This window comes from Herpailurus yagouaroundi, unplaced genomic scaffold (assembly GCF_014898765.1).
Source record: "Herpailurus yagouaroundi ecotype Mexico unplaced genomic scaffold, PumYag 29, whole genome shotgun sequence".
In the NCBI taxonomy this organism is placed as follows: Eukaryota; Metazoa; Chordata; class Mammalia; order Carnivora; family Felidae; genus Herpailurus; species Herpailurus yagouaroundi.
This window is the reverse complement of record NW_024412377.1, coordinates 50937342-50950578: the sequence shown is the minus strand read 5'-3', so window position 1 is coordinate 50950578 and position 13237 is coordinate 50937342. Positions and strand designations below refer to the sequence as shown.

The following is a 13237-nucleotide window of genomic DNA, read 5'->3' as shown; positions in this document are numbered from 1 at the left end:
GGGAGCTTCTGAATTTCCCAGCTTTGCGGGAGAGGCCCACTAACCCTGGAAGGAGCAATTAGGAGTTGTAACCAGAGGTGTATGAATCAGAGATCCATCCCTTTAAATATTTTGATTCACTTGCCATGTATTTGAGCTCTAATCTATATTTATATCTCTATCTTTCTGAAAAGGATTTCAAAAGGGATGGGAGAAGTAGGTATGAAGACGAAGCTTCTCCTTTCTGGACAATTAGCTAGGGTTGTTTACTGCAGGATTATTTTACCCTTAGGTAACTTCGGGGCTGCTTTTTCTCATTGCCCCTAATACCATTCATTTTGTTTCAGCTGCCAACATTTGGGCTGTCCCTGTAAGAAAGAGGAATTGTGGGTGGCTCTGAGGCAGCAACCACGGCGATGCCATTCGAATATTAGAACCTGAGTGTTGTTTGGATGGGTCCCTAGTACGGGACATGGTTTTAATGGGTTTATGAGGTTTATTGTGCCCCCTCTCATGGTGGAAGGAGAAAAAGGTACAAAGAACAGTGAGAAAGGGCGAAACCTCTCTCCTTCCCCTCCTTCTTGTTTGGTATTTAAAATATAGTTTAATGAAAACACTTTCTCATCTTTAAGTATACTTTAAGTACAGTAACAATGATTTGGATCTTTTATTTTTTTTTAAGTTTTATTTATTTATTTGAGAAAGAGGGGGCGGGAGAGAGAGAGAGAGAGAGAGAGAGAGAGACCATCCCAAGCAGGCTCCACTGTGTCAGTGCAGAGCCTGAAGTGGGGCTCAGTCTCACGAATCCTAAGATCGTGACCTGAGCCGGAATGAAGAGTTGTTCGCTTAACCGACTGAGCCATCCACATGCCTCTGAGTTGGATCTTTTCATCGGAAACTGCCTTAGCATCAGGACCAAACTGCTTCCTGGAGCACAGGGTTTCCATGCCACCACACTGCTGAGTACCCGGTGCTCTTGAGGTACACATGACACAAGGCCTCCTCCGCTGGGAGTTCTGGGGGTGGCTTCAGGGGCTTGACTGTTATCAAATGTTCATCTGCTTTCAGTTTTACATTCACTGAAGGGATATCTTGTGAACTTGAGGAGTACGTGCTTTTTCTAATGAAGGCACCTTCATCGTATCTGTCCCCCACTCTGGACGTCTCCTTGTACTTTTTATTCTGGTGGCAGCATGCAGTTTATGAGGGTGCTGTGGATCCGCACCATATTTTTATTGGTCTGCAGATGAAGGCTGAAACATTTTATCTGGAATTCTTGACCTGGAAAATGAGTAATGAATCCAGGATGTACAAATGAGAGACTCCACACCTTTGCTCACGGTTTGTAGTCTGCCTGCAGGCTTCGAAACTACTGAGTGTGAAATCCCTGCCGTGAGGGTGGTGGTTATTCCCTTTAGAGGCCACCGAGGGGAAGCTGAGCAGAGGAAGGACCCGGCCTTATGAATATTAACAATAATAAATCTTTTCTGAGAGTTGGCTATGTCATAATTTCCATTTTACAGATGAAAAAATGAGGCTCAGTGAAGTGACATCGTAGGTCCCAACTGATTCCTTTGGCAAACAGCAGACCTGGGAATTCACTCCCACATTGTCTTGAACTAGAGCTCATATACACATGCCCACTCTATCTGCAAACTCAGATTTGCAAAGTAAAGTCGTCTCAGGTCACAGAACAGCTGATGGGCATCTTAGGAAAATAGCCTTGATCCTGACTTAATAATAAGAATCATAATCTGAACCTCAACTATTTATCTAGGGCATGTGATGAGCCATCACTGGTCTTAGTAAATGCTCAAGTGCATGACCTCGTTTCTTTCTCACAATGTTCCTAAAGAAGTGGGTACTATTATCATCCCCATTTCATAGGTGAAGAAACTGAGGTTCAGAAGTAAGAAGTGGCATGCTTGTGCCATGTTGCTAATAAATGGTACAGCTAGGGTTCAAAGCTGTGTATTTTATTTCATTCTCATTATTCCACTCTCAATATCAATGACTTGGAAATTTCTTTATCAACTGGAGATTGAAGCTGGGGGCATTTTCATGAACCTAAAGGCAACATTCTTATTAGTAAGCATTTGTAGTTTTCTCCTTGGTAGAAACATATTCTGAGGAATGACTTGCTCTTTATATCCCATATCCATATGGCCCTAATAATCAGACCTTTTTGCTCACTCTAATACTCCTTCTTTCAAGGCTCAGACCACAGCATTGTGTCCTCAGATCGTGTGAGGGCTGGCTGATTCAGCATGACTCAAATGGGGCAGGACCCTTTGCAGTGTCCTCCCGTGTTTACTGTTCCCTTCCCAGGTGAACAACCCCTTCTCCACACCAAAGCTGTCATATGATGATCCCCTTCCATTTCCCTTCTGTGACTTTGGTTTATGCTTTCCATCCCCAAAACCTTTGTCTCCATTTCCCTCCCTTGTAAATAGTCTTTAGTGATACACTAGAGAGAAGCGTATGATCCCTTAAAACCACAGATTGTTTCATCCTGCCCCCAGGGGGTCTTCCTTTCCATTCCAAAGGAGGTGAGTAATGCAGAAAGAAAAAATAGCCAAACACTCTGACTATGTAGAAAAGGAATAGTCAGCACAGTCATTTCCTGACATACATGAAGAAACCTGCATTAAATGAAAGCAGCAGAGTGTGGGGTTCTGGGTAAAAGGATTTTCTGGATACTTTAGGAATAATCTTGCTAGAGTGTACAAGTCTACTTTCCTGCTTCTGGAAAAGTGGCATACCAGGCATAGTGACTCTTTGCTGATTGAGCATTTTTCCTAGTCCTGAGGTCATTGTTCTGGGTAGACATGGGCTTCCATAGCTCCTCAGGCAGACCCAAGCCTAGGACTTCGCTCTTCTTGTGACAGGAGAGATACCTAAAGAATTGTGTCTTCCAGATGGTTAACAGACACATGAAAAGATGCTCAACATCACTCATCATCAGGGTAATACAACTCAAAACCACAATGAGATACCACCTCACACCTGTCACAATGGCTGAAATTAACAGCACAGGAAACAACAGATGTTGGGCAGGATGCATAAATGGGGGAACCCTCTTGCACTGTTGGTGGGAATGAAAACTGATGCAGCCACTCTGGAAAACAGTATGGAGGTTCCTCAAAAAGTTAAAAATAGAGCTACACTATGATCCAGCAATTGCAATACTAGGTATTTACCCAAAGGATAAAAAAAATACAGATTCAAAGGGGTACATGCACCTTGATGTTTATAGCAGCATTATCAATAATAACCAAACTATGAAGAGAGCCCTAACGTCCATCTACTGATGAATGAATAAAGAAGATATGGTGTATATATATATATATATATATATATATATATAATGGATCATTACTCAGCCATCAGAAAGAATGAAATATTGCCATTTGCAATGATGTGGATGGAGCTGGAATGTATTATGCTCAATGAAGTAAGTCAGTCAGAGAAAGACAGGTATCGTATGATTTCACTCATATGTGGCATTTAAGAAACAAAACAGATGAACATATGGGAGGAGGAGAAAAAAAGAGAGAGGAAAACAAACCATGAGACCCTCTTAAAGATAGATAACAGGGGTGCCTTGGTGGCTCAGTCAGTTGAGTGTCTGACTCTTGATTTTGGCTCAGGTCATGATCTCATGGTTTGTGAGATCGAGCCCCATGTCAGGCTCCATGTGCTGAGAGCACAGAGTCTGCTTGTGCCTTTTCTCCCTCTCTCTCTGCCCCTCACCCACTTGTACTCTCTCTGTCTCTCTCTCTCAAAAAAAAAAATAAATAAATAAACATTAAAAAAAAGAGAGAGAACAAACAGGGTTGACGGAGGGAGGTGGGTGGGGGATGGGCTAGTTGGGGGAGGACACCTGTGATGAGCACTGGGTATTTATGTATGTAAGTGATGAATCCTTAAATTCTACTCCTGAAACCAGTATTTCACTGTATATTAACTAACTAGAATTTAAATAAAAATTTGAAAAAAAAAAACCAATGTGCCCTCCACGAGGGTAGGATTTTCATTGTCTTTGCACCCTGCTATATCCCTAGCACCATTTTGCACACAATACCTACCTCTAAGACATTTTTGAATGAGTGAATAAATAATTTCTTTTCATTTGAAAAAAAATTTTGTCTTCTCTCTTTCTTCCTGACACCTAGAAATTTTCTTTCTTGATTTTCAACCAATGTATTTTATTAAAAACTGAAAATAATATTTAGGCTGACATTTCTAATGCTGAAGGGGTAGGGCTTCTTGCCTCACTGCCATCCTGACAGGAAGTTGACCCTGTGTCTCCAGTATTTAGTACTCAGCCATTAGGGCATTAATAAAGGTGGAGGGCTCTCTTGTTTTACAGGATTTGTCCAATGGCCCATTTCACTTAGGTGTGCAGGAAGGAGAAGTAAGGCACTTAGTAAGTGCAGCACCTACAAGTTACTTCTTTTAATTCTTACAAAACCCGTCAAATGTAGGCGTTCATTATCCACACCTGAGAGCCTGGGGAAACTGAGGTTCAAAGAGGGTCAGTAAGTTGCCCAAAGTCAGAGAAGAAGTGACTAAGAGAGGATTTGGGCGTAGGATTCTCAGTCTTTAATGCAGAAACTCTTCCCACCGGCACCCACTGGCTGGGTTGGAGTCCAAATATGGAAAACTCATCCCTCCCAACTTGGAGACCTCTTGGCCTTAAGCAAGGGGGGGCCATTGGATGCTTGGCAAAGATACGTTCTGGAGGCCTCATCCTCCTGGGAAGGTCTAATATTACCAACATTGTCGTTGACCAGCCCAACCCAGTGTATCCTTCCCTTGAGCTCCTCCACCTGCCCCCCTCTCCCTTTACTATAAGCAGCCTGGGAGAAGATTTCTTATAATCTCCAATGTGAGTTCATTCCCCGAACCACTGGTGCCTGGTTATGCATCTTGGCCAAATGTGGCAACACTTCTTAACTTAATTTACCTGTTTGTATATAGGTACTCATGACTCCTCACATTAATATACAAGGTTTCAAGCACATTCTCATTCCCATGGTTTTATTTTGTCTCTAGGAATTTAAATTAATTTTTGAAAGCTCACTTACTGAGCATTTATATGCCAGGTTCAAATCTGTTTAGATTCATGTTCTAGTTTATCTTCACAATGCCCCTATGGAATCATTATTTCCATTTTAGGACTAGGAAACTGAGATTAAGTAACTCATCCAAAGCCCCATATATCCATGAAGTGAAGGAAATTGTCTAAATCAAGAGTTGAAATACACAACTTCTATCTTTTACTCTTTATTAGATTATTAGATTATAAAGTGTTCTTTCCACTTTTCAGGTGCTAAGAGATATGCCTAAATACACACATCAGCAGAATAAGGATTAGAACAGGCCTAAGGCATAACTTTATGGATGGAGTGTTTGTGACACAATCATGCAATCTTTCTTCAAATTCATAAGGATGCCTTCAAATTCATAGAGTCTGTCCCACATTACACCAAAGGCTGATGTCAACAGTTCCTTTTGAGTATTTTACTGTCCCAGATTAGAGTCTGTCCCACATTACACCGCAGAAATGCGGTGCTGGTGACTCCATGAAATAAATCATATTTGCATGAAGTTAGGTAAAGCCCCCTCCCACCAAGGTCTGGAGGATGCCTAAGGCCTTTCCTCAAGCGGTCCTGCCTCCCTGTCTACCACTAAGTGAGTTTGCTGGCTCTGTGCCCATACCTAGGCCTGGGATTTATAGTCCAGGCTGCCCTCACACCCCTGGGGGCTCTCCCACAGCCTCCAGAGCCCAGACTGTGGCCTGAAGCCCCAGTGACCCTGCTCTCCCAGGAGGCATTGCTCCCTGCTGGCAAGGTGCCAGCTTTGGGTGGGGTGGGCTAAGGTAGACTGGGGCAGGAGAGGAGCCAGTAAAGAAACAGTTTATTTCTGTGCCCTGACTTTGGCACAGAGAGACATTTGGGGGAGTCTGAGTCCTAGTGACCAGCCCCAGAAGTTTTCAGGGATTTGAGATTCCTGATTTGGCCCCGAACAAGCCCATGTAGGATCTGCTGATAGTCTCCATTGCCAGAAAGCCCAAAGATGACCTGAGGTCTCCATGGGAGACCCCTTGGATGTCCACACTGGGGCCCTCCACACAGGCACGTGCCCTCCAGGCAGCCAGCATCCCTCGAGGAAGTCAACTGGGGCTGGAAGGGCAGTTTGGGGTAAAACAACACCAAACTTCCCAGAGTTGATGGTTCTGTTTTATTCTTCAAGTTTTCTCCTCTCTCCTTCCTTCAATTCCTTATCTCTTTTCTCTTCTCTCCCATCAAAGAGCCGGCACATTCTGGGTTCAGATACCAGTTCCACTTGTAATCAGCCATGTGGCTGTCAGGAAACTACTTAACCTCTCCATGTCTCAGCTTTTTTTTTTTTTTTTTTTTACCTGTAAAATAGGAATGATAAAATCTTTGCAATTTCTAAGAATCAGAAGTAGAGTGTGTTAAATGCCAAATAAATGGCAATAATGATAATAATTTAATATTGCATGGTTGGGAAACTAGCTAAAGAATTTTACTTCATCTCTAAGTGTACATACCAGATATATCATTAGAGATCAAGACTTTAAGGAATAAGCCTTTAATCACAGCTCAGGGGCTTTTAAGAAGAAAAATATAGGTATTAAAGCTATAGGAAAACATTGTAGAGACCAATAAGGATCAATCACACATGTCGCCTTCTGAGTGCGAAGAACCCTCTGTTACTCTGGGTCTCTCTAGGTCTCTGGATACATGTACCTTTATCTGTCACTGGAAAAAATACACTCACAGACCACTCCCACCTTGAACCCTTCAATCCTGAAGAGAGACAAGAAATGAATTATAAGATCATTGCCCAAGCTCAAGAGAGAGCAAGAAATCCAGTGTGATGCTGGACAGGCTCAACATTCCTGTCAGCAGAAGATTCTGTTGGCTGATGAAGCGGACCATGGGGACACGTTGGAGGTATACTAACTCTACGGGTGCAGTCTTGGGGAAGGCTGATGTCAACAGTTCCTTTTGAATATTTTACTGTCCCAGATTAGAGTCTGTCCCACATTACACCAAGCCCTTTGTTCTCTAACCAACTGGCTTTTTATGTGTCACACACTGGGAACAGATAACCAGACCGAAACTAGGCGATCAGAAGGCTAGTTCTCCAAACAGGGCAACTTTACAAGGTCAGGGCAGTGGGCACTGTCAAATGCAGTGTCAAATGCAGGAGGCAACAAATAGACTGCAGTGATAAATGTTCAAGGCTAATTACTCGAGATTGAAAATGGGGGAACAGAGGTGAATGAAAGAGAGAAAGAGAAAGAAACCTCCTATCTGAAATTGAAATCCTTCCCCTGAAGAAGCACACATCTGGAATTCATTCTTGCAGCAGGCAGCCACAGACTAGCTCTCTACCAGGACCCTGCCCAGCCACCGTGTGACGGTGACTGAATACAGGCTGTGCTGTGCGTGGGGCTGATAGAATGTTTCTCTGATAAATATTCCTGCCAAAGTTAGTTTTCGAGCCATGGTTCATAAATATACAGTATTCCAGCAAAAAAGTACAGAATGTCCTCCTGGGGCTGACAAGCAAATAGTTTCATAAATAACCCTCTTGACACGTGTAAGATGTTAGCATTTTTGAGGTTTAGGGCAAGGGCAGATGTGGATTTAATTGCTCGATTCAGTCTGGAGCCACACTGGACTTGGACATTACCTCTTGGGGGCCAATGGAAATGTTTTTCTTGGCTCGAGATATCGCATTGCTTGTCAACACTGAGGACAAAGGCTTCTCCTCAGGACATTTTGGTCCAGGGTGGAGTGCTGCACAGGTGAGTCTGACCAGATCGGCATACAAGGGGATTCGCACTAGGACATCAAATAAAAGGCATTTCTTTACCCCAAGGAAGGGCTCAGCTGAGCCACAATATTGACTGCTTTGGGGGCACTGAGTGCCCAACCCCGGGCAATGTTGACAGGGAAGGGGGAGAACGTTCCAAAGAAGCCTCCTATTTTGATAATTTTTTTGTTTTGTTTGTTTGTTTTGTTTTGTTTTGTTGTTGTTTTTGGTAAACAACAACAACAACAACAACAACAAAGTTTGGGCAGATTCTAGAGTAGGCCAGATCAAGCACTGAGTCTAGGGGGATTTTCATATGAGCAGCATGATTGGATCCTTAATTAGTGGGACAGAGTATAGTTTGTCAAAAATGGGTATTATACTGACCCCATCACATTTCTAGGATTCCCATCTCTGAGGTCCCATCACTGAAGTCTAACCTATTCATACAGTGTTATCTAGGTTGAAAGAATGAGGACATTACACTCCTGAGCATCTTAATAATCATTTCTATGGCGCCTTAAAGCTTTCCAGGCCCTTCGACATCCACAACTACAACTGAGTAGCCCTGTGAGGGAAATTGGGCAGGTGGTACCATTCCTATGTTATGGATGGCAATGCAGAAGCCAGGTGAGAGGAAGGTGACTGCACGGGGAACCCAGAGACTAAATGACAGAACAAGGATTCGCATCCAGGCCCTTGGCCTCTTGAAGTTATGTCAGTGAATGGCTTGGTTTCTCAAGCATGCTAGATAAGCAGGGAGCAGGAGCAGGGAGAAATGAGCTCTAGAGTGGGAAGATTTTGATGGTGGGCAATGACAGGAAGATTTCTCAACATGCTGGGGACTCTGTTCCGAGGGGACACCTTAAGCAGACGTCTGGAAGATAATAAGCCACACCAGCAACCTTACGCTCCCTCCCTGTGACTGGAGCCAGTGGCAGACACAACATCACCTTAATGTTCTGAGGTGTGAGAAGGGCCCTTGCAGGTCTCAATTACAGTGTATCGACAGACCGCATGGCGGCCTGTTTCCGAAGACGGTTCTGAATTCGTCTGTGAAGACAGCAGCTTTAATAGTTTTTAAAAACAGGGTAAGAAATCTTTCCATCCTTTCATTTACTAAGTATATTGTATTTCTGTGCATTGACTAGAAGAACTAAATTAGTTAGCAGTGGATAGTAAGATAAAGGTACTAGTAAGAATTGTTGTCCTCCGACAGCTGAGTCGAGTACCTGGGTTAAGCACTTGATATTTGTACCCAGTTTATCAAGTGGGCTGAACTTGGGGTGGGGGGCACCAACAGGAAGTGGATTTCTTTAGCCCTCCAGATGCTGTGCTCCTGACCACGCTACAGACCCCTTGCCAGCCCCCTGGTGGCATCTTGGACAGATCTATCCCCTGTTTTCTAATCAGTTTAGGTTATAAAAACAGGTACTGCTCTGGTTATTCACACTCAACTCAGGTATTAATGGTCCCCTCAAGGCTATACTAAAAACTTCAATATCCCCTCTCATTCAGAGTGCCTGCACCCTGAACTCAGGCTAGAGGGACATGCAGTGGGGATGGGGGGTGGTCTCTTCTTTCACTTGTTCTTAATGTTCTTTCCTGTCCCTGTAGCTGGCTGGCTTCTTCAGAGATGGGGCTGGGGGATTAAGGAAAAAGGGACCCTCTTATGGGACTGAATTGGCCATCCGTGCTCTGTTTGGCAGATGTGCATTTGGTGGCTCTTATGCATATACTTGCAAATTCTCAGAGGTCCAGACTGAACACTGAAGCAGACCTCTTGTAACATTCTTAGCTCTTGCCCTGTTGTCTGCTCAATAGCATCTTTCTACTGGGGGCCCACCATGAGGGCTTAGGCCCCTCTGGCTTCTGCAGCATCCCCATGGCCCCTGGAAAACCTCCTGTGTTCTTGCCTTGCCAGATGGGTGGGCTGGCTTTTCCCTACCAGGTCCTATATCCCGGCTCTACTGTGGCATGTGAATCCACCCCCCTCTAGTCTTTTGTAATGACCAACCTCTGTAGTCATGGATGCCACCAAAGGCATGCCATCCTATCCCAGCAGCCCTCTCACTGCTCTTGGCCTTAGTCCCAGGATAGCACTGGTCCTGCCATTCTGCACTTTTGTGAAGACCTGGCCAGGTGTGAGATGCTTGCCTTCACTTCTTCCGGGCATTCCCAGTCTCTGTGACTGTTTCTTTTGACTACACTCACCCCTCCTTCAACACATTTGTCTTGTGAAGGGACACTTCTCTGTGCTTATCCCTGAGCTCAGGAGGGGACATGCAACAAGAAACCTTTCTAGACAATTCCCACACCTTTGAACCTCCAGTCTTCTCTTTCATTGCTTGTCAATCAGTTATTCTTGCTGTACGGGTCCTGCTACCCTATATGTTATTAAGTCTTCCCCAGAGAACTAGCACCTCTGTTTAGCATATAGGGGCACTTACCTTTTATGGTACTGAGTGTGAGAGCGTTAACTGAATTTTAGAGACAATAGGAATTTAAATTTAACATTCTATTTATATACCTAAACTTGACAACAACCCTGTAGCTCTAATTATCCCCATTTTAAAGAAGAACACACTGAGACCCAAGGAGTTCAGTGACATGTCAAACGACAGCGAAGCAGCAGGAGAGTCTGGATTGGTTCTCACTCTGATCTGAACCCAAAGCCAGTGCTCTCAACCTGGGACATGAAGACAGCAAGAAAGCCATTAGCCCAAAAGTCTGCAGACCTAGCGAAAGAAAGAAGTGGGAAGGAGAAATTCTCAAATCTGTGTCCTGTTTGTATCTGTTATCCGAAAGCCTTGATTTCAGTAGTCTGTATGTGATGGTGGGGCTAGAGCAGCTCAGTTAATTTGCATCTCGTGAAAGCTGAATCACGCTGGCCTTAATTGACAAGCACAAATGGCTCTGGCAAAGGTGAAGGAGCCAAGTGCAAGGGACAACGCCGTCAGAGTTGACAACAGAAGTTTGATTAAAGAACGAGCTAACCAGGGTTCCCTGTGTGATGTCAGTCCTCTTACCGATCTCCTGCGTGTAGTCAAATGAATAATTATAGTCTACCTGAAACACAGATTTTCCCTTTCAAAGTGCATTCACATTTGTGATGTTTTTAATGTGTCCCCTACAATCAGGCAGTCAGAGCAAGGACTGCTAGACCGCCCAATTTTTACATAAGAAAGCCAAGCCCTGGGAATCCTGGAGTTCCCCCAAGGGTAAGGACTGGAGATCCCATTTCCTCCCTTCCTCTGAGTGCTTCGCTCAAGTGAGACTCTTCAACTGTATATTCAAAGAGGCCTCAAGGAAAGCAGATGTCCCTGGCTGCTCTCTGAGTTCCTGCTGGGCTGCTTTTGTAGGCACAGGGGAGAACCCTTTCCACTGGCCTGAGTCTTGCTTTTGTTCACTCTCCCTGTCTACACTCTCACTGTATATATTCAATTCCAGGCACTTTTTTTTTTTCTTTTTTAGGAGAAAGCAGAAGACAGATCAAGGGGTTGACAACATAGGGACAAACTTAGTATTGTGCTGTCTATCTCTAGGGGGTGCACAGGCACTGCCTCCCACATTCCCTTCCCCTCTGTTCACAGGAAGAACTGGGAGCAATAATTTCAGTAGTAGCTCCTCTTTGTTGAGCACTGACAATGACTGTGTGTTAGGTATGGTGTTAGGTGTTTCACATGCATTGTTTTCCTTATTCCCTTCAACTACTGGAGAAAGAGGGACTTCAGGTCCATAGCTTCTCCTCTAAAACCCTTGAAGCCAGGTGTGTTTCAGAATTCAGAATATTTTAGTTGTTAGAAAGGTAACATGGTTCACCTGCTCTATGTTATCCAACATCCTCAGCAGGGTCTGTGGCAGCATCTTGTTACCAAACACATTCATATTTCTGTGATGAAATGGAGAAACAGCCATAAAAGAGGGATAACATAAAGGCTATAAATAGCCTCATGTCAATATAGATCAGTTTTTGCTGCCATATCAATGTATGCCAAACTTGGTGAAGAAACTTGTGTTTTTCAGAGCTCTTTGGATTGTAGAATTGCAGATGAGGGATGGTGGGTCTGTATTATTATGTTCATTTATAGGTGTAGATATAGAAGTTCAGATAGTTTCCATGAGTTGTCCAAACTACAGAGCTGCTGAATGGCAGAGCTTGGATACAAACCCAGGCCTCCTGATTCTAGCACCTGCTCTATCAGCCACAAGACTTCCATAGTACATCTGTCCCTCGAAGCATCAGACACATTATTTGCATTAACCAGCAGCTGTAGTTTTTATTCATTGAGGGCAAGGGCAGGAGAACCTTTGGAATCTCTCAATTCAGTTTTAAGAATACGTATAGTCTGCCACAGATGGGCACTGTGTGCTCTACTTAATATTGGCCCATGAACCAGCAACGTCGGCATCACCTGGGAGCTTATAAGAAATACAGGATTTCAGGGGTACCTTGGTGGCTCGGTCGGTTGAGCATCCCACTCTTGATTTTGGCTTAGGTCATGATCTCAGGGTCGTGAGGTTGGGCTCTGTGCTGCTCACAGAGACTACCTAAGATTATCTCTTTTCTTCTCTCTCTGCCCCTCCTCCTCTCTCTCTCTCTCTTTTTTTTTTTTTTTTCAAGGAATTGCCCACTTATGCTGTTTCAGATCCTCCCGTGTGATGAGAAGCTTCGTGTGGAGGCTGGGCACAGTTAGAGTGGCACATTTCCATTTTTAAAACTTTATTTATTTATTTATTTATTTATTTATTTATTTATTTATTTTTGAGAGAAAGAGAGAGACATGGCACGAGTGGCGGAGGGGCAGAGAGAGGGAGACACAGAATCCGAATCAGGCTCCAGGCTCTGAGCTGTCAGCACAGAGCCTGACACGGGGCTCGAACTCACAAACCGTAAGATCATGACCTGAGCCGAAGCCGGACGCTCAGCCGACTGAGCCACCCAGGTGCCTCTCTCTTTTTTCCTCTTTAGGAAGAAAGAAAAGAAAGAAAAGAAGGGTAGGATCTCAGGTCTCACCCCAGACCTCTGAATCAGAAATGCATGTAACAAGCTCCTTGAGCGGTTTACTGGCACAGCCCAGTTTGAGCAGCTGTGGCCTGGAGCTCTTTTCTTGACTAATCTCATTTAAGCCCCACAACAACTCTGTGAGGTAGGCACTGTTGTCATCCATTTTAGACAGCTAAGAAAAGTGAGGGCCCGAGAGATTAAATAACTTGCCTAAGGTCACACAACTGGTAGGTTCCAGACATTGCGGGGGGGGGGGGGGTTGGCATGACTCCAGGGTTCAGTTCATCACCAAGCTGTCTTTTTCCTTGCAGGCAGGAAACAAAACCTGAGGGGCATTGGATGGGCCTGCTCCTGTTGAATGGTAAGGAGAGAGATGAATCCCAACCGAAAACTGGT

The 13237-nt window shown here is 44.2% G+C and overlaps 1 pseudogene; it reads right to left on the bottom strand.

The window, feature by feature from the left end:
• Window positions 1–807: 807 nt before the first annotated feature.
• On the bottom strand, window positions 808–13083 carry LOC121041747 (39S ribosomal protein L30, mitochondrial-like; annotated as a pseudogene).
• Window positions 13084–13237: the final 154 nt, after the last annotated feature.